Consider the following 8,885-nt stretch of genomic DNA (forward strand, 5'->3'; position numbering starts at 1 on the left):
CCTTTCATCTTTCTCTAAACCCAAATACCCCCTCCTCTGTGAAGCCTTCTTGGACTTAAGGTAGATGAGTCCCTTCTTTCTATGCTCCAGTCACACTGGTTCCTGCCTTTATCTTCATGTTTAATGTTCTATGCCTTGGATCACAACTGTAGAGGCCCATTGGATAATGTCTGTCTGGTAGTGACACAATAGACGGGGAGCATAGGGACCTGGGGTCACCTCGAGCATCCTCCCAAAGACATTCCAATTCAGCTTTTTAAAAAGTACTGTTGGGCAAACAAATACAGCTGTGAGCTGATTCCCTTGGAGGACGCCCATGTGTGGCCCCCACCTCTGCGTGTCTTACGTGTCTTTATGGTGTGACCCAAATCCTAGAGGGCAAGGGCTATGTCTTGTTCTGACCTAAGAATGCCTGCAACACCTTACGTTCTTAAAAAAGTCTTCATAGGGTCTGCCTAGATTCTTTGAGTTGTTTGGAGCTGCAGACTCGCAAGGCATGGGTCCTGAGGGACTTGGAGGTCCAGCCACTCACGCCTGGCCACCCCTGGGACATCCGTGTTGCCTGTCCTCCTTCTCCACTGCTTAGGCCCTCGGTCCCCCAGGTCCTTGAAAAGACTGAGGCTTATAGTTGAGGTCAAGCTCGGCATTGTCGACCCAGAGATCATGGTGGTTAAAACATCTCTGGTCATGCTTAAACTTGGGAATAAGCCAATGACCCCCCGATCATGGAACACTCACTGTGTGCCGGGGAATTGCAGCAAGTTCAGAGGAAGGCTGGATGGAGATGCTTAGAGGCCCCAGGTACACAAAAGTTGGTGGGTACCTCCCCACATTCGTTATTGAAAAGAAAACATTAAACTACAGGAATAAGTGTAAGGAAGTCCAGCGGGGAGGTTCTGATTTTTCTCATAATAATTATGTTAACAATAGAGAATGGTAGTTCTCATCTCTAGCATAGATAGAAAATGGTTACCTCTACTCTGGCAGACTCTGAGAACCTACCTATTTTTCCTGCTGGTAATCCAGCATGATCTCTGAGCTAGATGTTCACGTTGTAGATTCTCTCTGATAAACTTGTGACTGGTCTAGGGCCACACGGCTGGCAGGTAGAGGAGCTAGGAGTTGAGCCCAGGCTGTCTGTCTCCAGAGCTCTTTATAGTACACACGTGGCCTGGCTTCCTTCTTCGGGAGGCTGATATCCAGATAGAGGAAGAGGATCGTCTGGGCTGGTGAGGCTGCTTCCGGTGCCTGGCGGCCCCTTCAGGGCATAAACTAGCTGAACTGTGCTCTGAGGAGAGTCCTGTGAGAGGTGAGTGGTCTGGAAACAAGACACGTAAAGAACAGTCAAAGAAACTGGCGATCAAAATAATAACAATAACCAATGAATGGATGCAGCTAACATTTATCAAGCACTTACTGTGCCAAACACTGGGCTGAGGTCTTCGTGCACCAACTCATTCAGAACTCACGACTCTGTACGATGGCATTCCTATTTTACAGATGAGGAAACAGGCTTGGTGGATCCTGCCTGAGTTTGCACTGCTGGTGTCAAAGCCAGGGTCTAGCCCAGGCCCATCCAGCTCCAAGCCAGTGTGACCCTGTGCCACAGAGGCGAGGACCCAGGCCCATCAGCTGGACGTGAGCAGGAGGTGAAACTTGGCCTATCGTGAGTGAGGGCTTAGTCCCCAGGCTACGGTGATCCCAAACGGGAGTGAGCTCCCAGTCACCGGAAGTGTTCAAGGTGAGAGAAAATAATCGGCACATAGGATCCCCTAGGCAAGATGGACTCTGAGAACCTACCCAGAATGACCTAAGTGTCCGGGCCTGAACGGACGACCCCCTCACCTCCCAACCAATAGATGAGCTGCTTCTTTCTCTTTGGTCTAGCGCTGCAGGGCCAGGGCAGAAGAATCCGGAATCCAGGCATGGGTCACTGCTTAATGTGTGTCTTCCTTCTGGGCCAGAATCCCATGCAGGCAGGACCGCGTCTGTCCACTCAGCCTCTAGGCACGCAACTTATATTTGTGATTTGACTGAATATAGCAGATGTAACTCGGTGGAACAGGAAAGCTGTCGTGCTGTGCCGGTTCCCAGAAGGGTCTCAGATCTCAGGTGTCCTGCACGTTTCACCTCCCGGCTGTACCCGCTGCTCCCCACCTCCCCATGAATTTCACTCCAAAGATTTTCAAGTCTATTTACATGAGCTGTCGGTGCTACTTAGTACCACATAAAAAAAGGTCAGTCTGCTTTCCGGGTCCCCCTGGGCTGTGGCCCTCCCCATCCCTTTTTTTTTTGCAGGTTGTGGATAGGAACTTGCCAAATTGTTCTTGGAAGAGAGTCAGAGGCACAGAGCAAGCAGCAGGGAGAGAGGGGTGGGTGAGGGGGACGCCAGGCTGAAGCACACCTCAAGGTCAGCGGGCTCCTTCTCTTCTTGTGGGGAGGAGGGTGCTGCCCTCCGCAGGATCATGGGCTGGCAGAGCCAGGGTGGGAGAGTGGTCCAGCTCTGTCTGGTTCCCCCAACCTTGTCCCTGGTAGTTCTGCCTCACCCTGGGCCCAGAGAGAGTGAGACCGATGGTGGGGGGTAGGTCAGGTGTGTTTGCCTGAGCCAGGGGAGGAACCTTGGAAATACCTATCTCCAGGCCACAGAGGGGGAGAGCGGCCACCTCTCACCATTAGTGTGATTCATGGCTGTCCCAGCTGAACTCCAGGGGGCCAGGATCAGCCAGCTCAAGCCAACCGGCTGCTGACGTTACGGAGCCAGCCCCAGCCCCAGCCCCGTGCCTGGTTGCACAATAGTGGGGCACTTTCCAAGGCGGGGATCGCAGAGCAGGTGATGGCGTGATCCGGTATCCTGAAGGACTTGGGGTGTTAGGGGCTGCCAGGGGGTGGGCCCCCTGTATCATCCAGAGGAGTGGGTTCCTGCCTCCCAGCCAGGCTTGGGCGTGGCCTGGTGGAACAGAAAGAGGCTCGGGACATTTCCTTGTGTTCCCTCTAGCTGTGTGATCCGGGGCGGACCCCAGCGTCTTTGTCAGTTTCCTTCTCTGCAAAATGAAGTCCTTCCTAGCCATGGGGTAAGCTGGGCTCCTGTGTACACCTGGGAGCCTTGGTTTCCTCAACTGTCCAGTGGGCCTATCAGTATCTTTCCTGTTACCTCGCAGGGTCAGAGTGACACGATGGACATAAAAACACTGAAAATTTTACGTGTAGATATTATGTTATTGTCGACAATAACACACAACCTAAAAGTTGAGAATTATGTGTTATTCAGGGGTACTACTGAGGACTATGGTGTGGAAGACAGCCTCTCAGATAGCTCTGCAGAGCTGTTCCAAAGAGGTAAGGGAGAAGCCAGGATATATAGGAGTCTTTACTGAAAAACAAACAAACAAACAAAAAAAACCATGTACAGCTAAACATGAAAAGATTACTGCTAATCACAAAAACCAGGCATCCCAAGTTAAGGATTTCAGTGCCTTTCTATGTATGGGAAGATGCATGAATCTGGGCTCATTGAAATCATTCCTTTGATATTTATCTTAACTGCCTAGGGCCAGTACCCTGTTTTTCTTCACCCTATATCCCCCTCAGGGTGTACTGTCACCAGCAGTGGCCGATGGTTTGATGGTGGGCAACATTCATTGTTTACTAAAATATGGAGGCAACATTTTTTTGTCCACGTTATTAATATTTACATTACCAGCCAGTTCCTTATGTGCTCTTTCTTTGATAGCAGGGTTCCCCTTCTGTCTTTTAGACTGGGGTTCAAGTTTTGACTTGTCCATATACCATGGGAGATTCCTCTTCTGTAGGATGGGTATCTCAAAACTTGCTTGACTAAGTCGTTGGACGGAACGAAGCAGATCAAACAGGCAAGAGTTCTTTGGAACAATCAAGAACCATAAAATGGATGGAATTGTTACCAAGTGATCTGAGATGGGCACCAGACTCAGTGAAGACAGACATTTAACAGACCCCATGATCTGTGTCCTCGAAAAAGCCAGAATAGACTTGGTAGTCTTGTGAAATAAATGCTGAAGATGATTACAAAGCCAGGTGTGAGCCGTTTGGGCCATGTCAGTGGCATCCAGAAGGTCATGGAGGAAGGGTGGGAGCGGCAAGGGGCAGGCTTGATCCTGGAGGTCTTCCTGGAAGTAGTGAGTTGGGACCTGCCTTTCAGAGGTAGGGAGGGATGTGGTTACTGGAAGGAGAAGGGCTGCAGCTAGAGAGAAACAGCCTCCGCTCTAGTTCAAACCCAGACGTGACTTAAAAAAGTCAAGAATGCATTTCTCTCCAGGGTATTCACTGTGGGAGAGGTGGGTCAAACGGCTTTGCCCTTGTCACCAGCTGTAGACGCAGAAGGGGACGTCCCCATCTCCTGCCTGCTCAGGGAGCAGAAAGACCTGGGCGACCTTGACTCTGAGTACATTGCCCTTTGGCAGCTCCCAGGACCTGTGTGCCCCATGGCTTGCGCCATCTTGAAGCCAATAATTAAGGAATGGACCCTCCAGGGCCCACCCCCTCCCAGCCCTGCCTTATAAGACCCCAGGGACCCTGGCATTCACAGCCACAGCAGGAGACAGGAGCCAGCGTTCCTTGGGGTTCGGGACACCTGGGCAACACAGATGGGGCCTGAGAGTCACCACCTTCCCTGCCGAGTGACCACACGTGCCATGGAGCGGAAGACGGACCTGAGCCGGGAATCGGGGCTTTCTAGGGGCTTCTGGCTTCTCTCCAGCTGTGAGCCAGCACCAGGAGGATTGGCTGGGGGCCTGGAGTCCAAGGCTGTGCCCTCTGCCTTGCAGCCCCCACACCCAGGGCAGGTGAATCTGGAGGATCCTGTCTCGAGGAGACATGATGAGGGCCCTCGCCTCACTGCTGGTTCTTGAGCACTAGGGAGACAAAGCTCAGCCGATGTCCCAGTCCGTTAACTCCCTGCCCCACGAGCCCAACCATGACCACCCCAGAGGGCTGCCCAAGGCTGAGGAATCCGGGGACAAAGGAGGCCTGCTGGGGGAGGACGGGAGAGGCTGAGGCACGGCAGCTGAGGACACTGTCCCTCTGGACAGGCAGCACTGAAGGAGGGGTCTGGGAGTTGGGACTGCCTCTCCGTACCTCCCAAATTGCTCCTTGATTTCTGGGTCTTGGGGAGAACAGCAGAGTGTGCCCCTCTTTGGCTCTAGCCTGGAACAACAGATGAAGGAGGAGGGCTTGGGGGTCTTTGCCTTGTGGTCTTTCCAGGATGGAAGAGTGGTGCTCCCACCCCAGTTGCCCCCATATCCCAGAAAAGACTGGAAGAACAAGAGGTAGGGCCAGATGCCAGCAGGGAACAGCCGTTTTGCATGGGGTTTCGGGGGAAGAAGGGAAGGCTGGGGATGCCGGATGGGTGGTTGGCTGGCAGAGATCATGCTGAGGGTCTGGGACAGAAAGGTGCCCCAAGAGCCTGCTTTAAAGATCACCCCACTGGCGACTGAGCCCAGGGAGGGGGTTACCGCCAGTGTCCACAAGGAACTGGAGGGCCAGCTCAGGGTGAGGGTAGTGAAGCTGGCACTTATCAGGACCCTCTTGCCAGGCCTTCTACCTACATCACATCTATTCCTGCGACAGCCCTGCAAGGTAGGTGCTATCATCCCATTTTACAGATGGGAGAAGAGGACTCGGAGAGGTAAAAACCTTCCGCAGCATCACGCAATCCGTAGTAAGGAGTCGGGATGCAAGAGGATTTAAGCGTGGGTGCATCTGTCTGCAAGGGACCCCTGTGCTGCTCGCAGAGATGCGTGGGGGGAGGCTTCCCTGGGCTTCTCTCCGGGGGATCGTGGCCATGATCCAGGTTGAAGGAGCCAGGGCCTCCCTGGAAGGCTGTAGGGTCTCTGGCGGTGGCGGGGGGGGGGGGGTCCCTGTGCCCAGTGTCAGCCAGGCTGATGACCTCAGTCAGGACAAGGAAGGACTTGGTTGTGGGTGAGGTGAGAGGGGCAGGACCTCCTTGACTCTTAACATCTGGCTTCCCCTGAACGGACAAACGAACACTTTTATGAAAATTGCTGCAGGGCTCCAGGTGAAGCGCTGGAGGGAAGCAGGGGGCCGGGGCCGGGGAACTCCCCAGGAAGGACTCTGGGGAAGCTGTCTGCTGGGGGTGGGGTGTGCTGTCTCTCCGTGGGGACAAACTAGTTCTTGCTACTTATTACAGGTGATTTCATGGGAAGAGGCTGCGTTAGGCAAGTTGTGGGTCTGCCTGTGCAGCTGGCAAAATTATTTCACCTCTGGAACTAATCCATTCATTTAACAAAACTAGGGATCCGCTAAGTGCCAGGCCCTGTTCTAGGCACTGGGGATCTAGGAATGAACAGAACCAACAAAACTCCTTACTCTCCTGGAGCTTAAGTTTTAGTTAGGAGAGAAATGAGAAAGAAGATAAGGAAAATATGTACTTAATCAGATGTAGTAAGTGCTACAAAAAAAGAACCCGAATTTGAAATGTTGCAGAGTGGGCGTGTAAATACTAGGCGGGGATGCAAGGAAGGGTCTTTGGAGTCAGTCTTTGAAGAATGACCTGAGCAAATTCAGCCAGGAAGTCCTCTGGAGGAAGAGTCTTCAGGAAGAGGGAATAGCTGTGTGAAGGTCCTGAGGCAGGAGCGTGTCTGGAGGATTAGAGGACCGTAAAGGGGACCAGTATGGCTGGAGTGGAGAGAAGGGGCAGGGAAGTCATTGGAGACAAGGTCAGAGAGGTCAGCCCTGTATCTAGAAGCCGGATAAAGACGGGCTTCTAGGACACAGAAAGGGCTTTGGCTTACACTCTGAGCCCTCAGAGTGTAAGCAGGAGAGGGAACCCTTAGTGAAGTGAGGGCGTTGGGTGGGATGACCTTGGAGGCCCTTTCTGGTTAGTCTATGATGCAGGGTCTCCATTTGGGATGGAGATGTCTTTCTTCACAGTGTTCGTGTCTGGGAGTGTGTGTGTGTGTGTGTGTGTGTGTGTGTGTGTGTGTGTGTGTGTGTGTGTGTGTGTGTGTGTGATGGGGGTATTTCTGGCTGAGGTCTCCACTCTTGGGACCACTGACATGTTTGGACGGGTAACTAGACTGGGACTAAAGGCCCATCTAGCCCCAAGATTTAGGAACTTCTCCAAGTGCCCAACCTGGGGAATGTCTGCTTGGCGCTCTGGGCCGTGAGCATGCAGGTTTCCACTTGGGAACATGTGACTAGGCCTGGTCTTGTGAGAAGCTGGGTCCCTGGGCAGGTGGGTCCCTGCCTCGTGGGGAAGGGACGAGGAGCCTGGAGGCAGGGCTGCCTGCTGGGGGGGGTGGCCCCCCAGGACAGATCTCAGCCCAGTCAGACAACCCCCTCCAGGCCTGCCTGTCTCTATTTCCAGAGTGTTTTCCAGCCCGGGCAGCTCTGAGGGGGTGTCATGAGTCACCCTCTCAGGGCAGGAAGCTTTGCTAAGGAGGGACAGAGTGGCGGGTGTCATCTGACCAGAGCCAAGGGTCAGTGTCTGGGGCCAGAACAGCACCTCCCAGACCCTGCTTTTCAGTGTCTGTGTTGGGATGGCCGAGCAGGGCGACCCACAAGGAAGGGACCTGAGGACGGTCCTGTGGTCCCGAGTGAGCCACACAGACTGCTTATTTTTTTTTCTTTCTCTGTGGCCACTTATTTTTTATTTTTTTTATTGGAGTATAGTTGCTTTACAATATTGTGTTAGTTTCTCCTGGACAGCAAAGTGCATCAGCTATACGTATACTTATATCCCCTCTTTTTTGGATTTCCTTCCCATTTAGGTCACCACGGAGCACTGAGCAGAGTTCCCTGTGCTGTACAGTAGGTCCTCATTGGCTGTCTGCTTTATACATAGTATTAATAGTGTATATGTGTCAATCCCAATCTCCCAGTTCATCCCCCCGCCGCCCCGCTTCCCCCGTGGTCAGAGGCCTCGGCGGCCAGGGAACAGGGTCTTGTCTGAGCCAGCGTAGGGGCTGCTCTGCCTTCCTGCTCCCACGGTTGGCTCCTGGCTCCAGCTGGGAGGCCGGCCCTGCACACCTGCCTTCCCACTGGAAGTGCTGTCTTCCATCCTCCCCGCGCTGCGGCACCAACCAGCAGCCCTCAGAGGCCTCGCTGAGCTGCTGGTATCTCCTGCTGGGCCGCTGGGCGGATCTGACATCATAGCCTCAGGTAAGTCACTGGGGGCTAAGTGGGGGTTCCCAGCTGAGGAAGGGTGGGTCACACACCGGCTCCCTCTCCCAGCCCCAGCGGCTCCCCATCTCTGCCCAGGTCCCGGGGTGACACAGGAAGCTGCAGCTGGTGCCCTGGGCCATGGCCTGGACACATTCCCTTCTCACCCAGGGCAGCTTCCAAGGACCTGCTGCAGTTCTGCCCAGTCCCAGGGGATTCCTAGCTGGAGAACAAGCCCTCAAGGCAGGATCATCAGGGCCAAGGCCTGACTGGGCTGGAGGAGTGAGGTGTCGCTGAGTAAAGGCCCGGGGGGACCCCTGAGTGTCTCCCTCAGCTGCCTCAGGGGCAGGTGGAGAGCAAGGGCTCTGATTCCACGGGCTGTGGCCCCGGCCAGTGCCCTCCTGGCTCCTGGTGACCTTTGCAGGCACCTTGGGCTGCACGGAGGCTGCTGGCTGTGGCATCTCTCTCCAGTGCTCTGCCGTCCCGCTCCCACTGTTTGCTGTGGCTCACAGCTTCCCCCTTCCTCAGGTCACCTTGGAGGTCAGAGAATCTCCCCCACTCTCGCGTGGATCCTGGCCCAGCCTGGCCCCGGCAGCAGGCGGCACGAGATGAGGGCTCCCTTGCCAGTCCCTCCTCCCTGCCTTTGTCTCTTCCTGCCCGTGGGCTCGGCTGGGGTGTGGAGGGAGGGAGGGCCACTCTTCCCATCCAGGCCCTGGGTCACTAGCACC

This window comes from Grampus griseus (genome assembly GCF_964374135.1).
Source record: "Grampus griseus genome assembly, chromosome: 8".
In the NCBI taxonomy this organism is placed as follows: domain Eukaryota; kingdom Metazoa; phylum Chordata; class Mammalia; order Artiodactyla; family Delphinidae; genus Grampus; species Grampus griseus.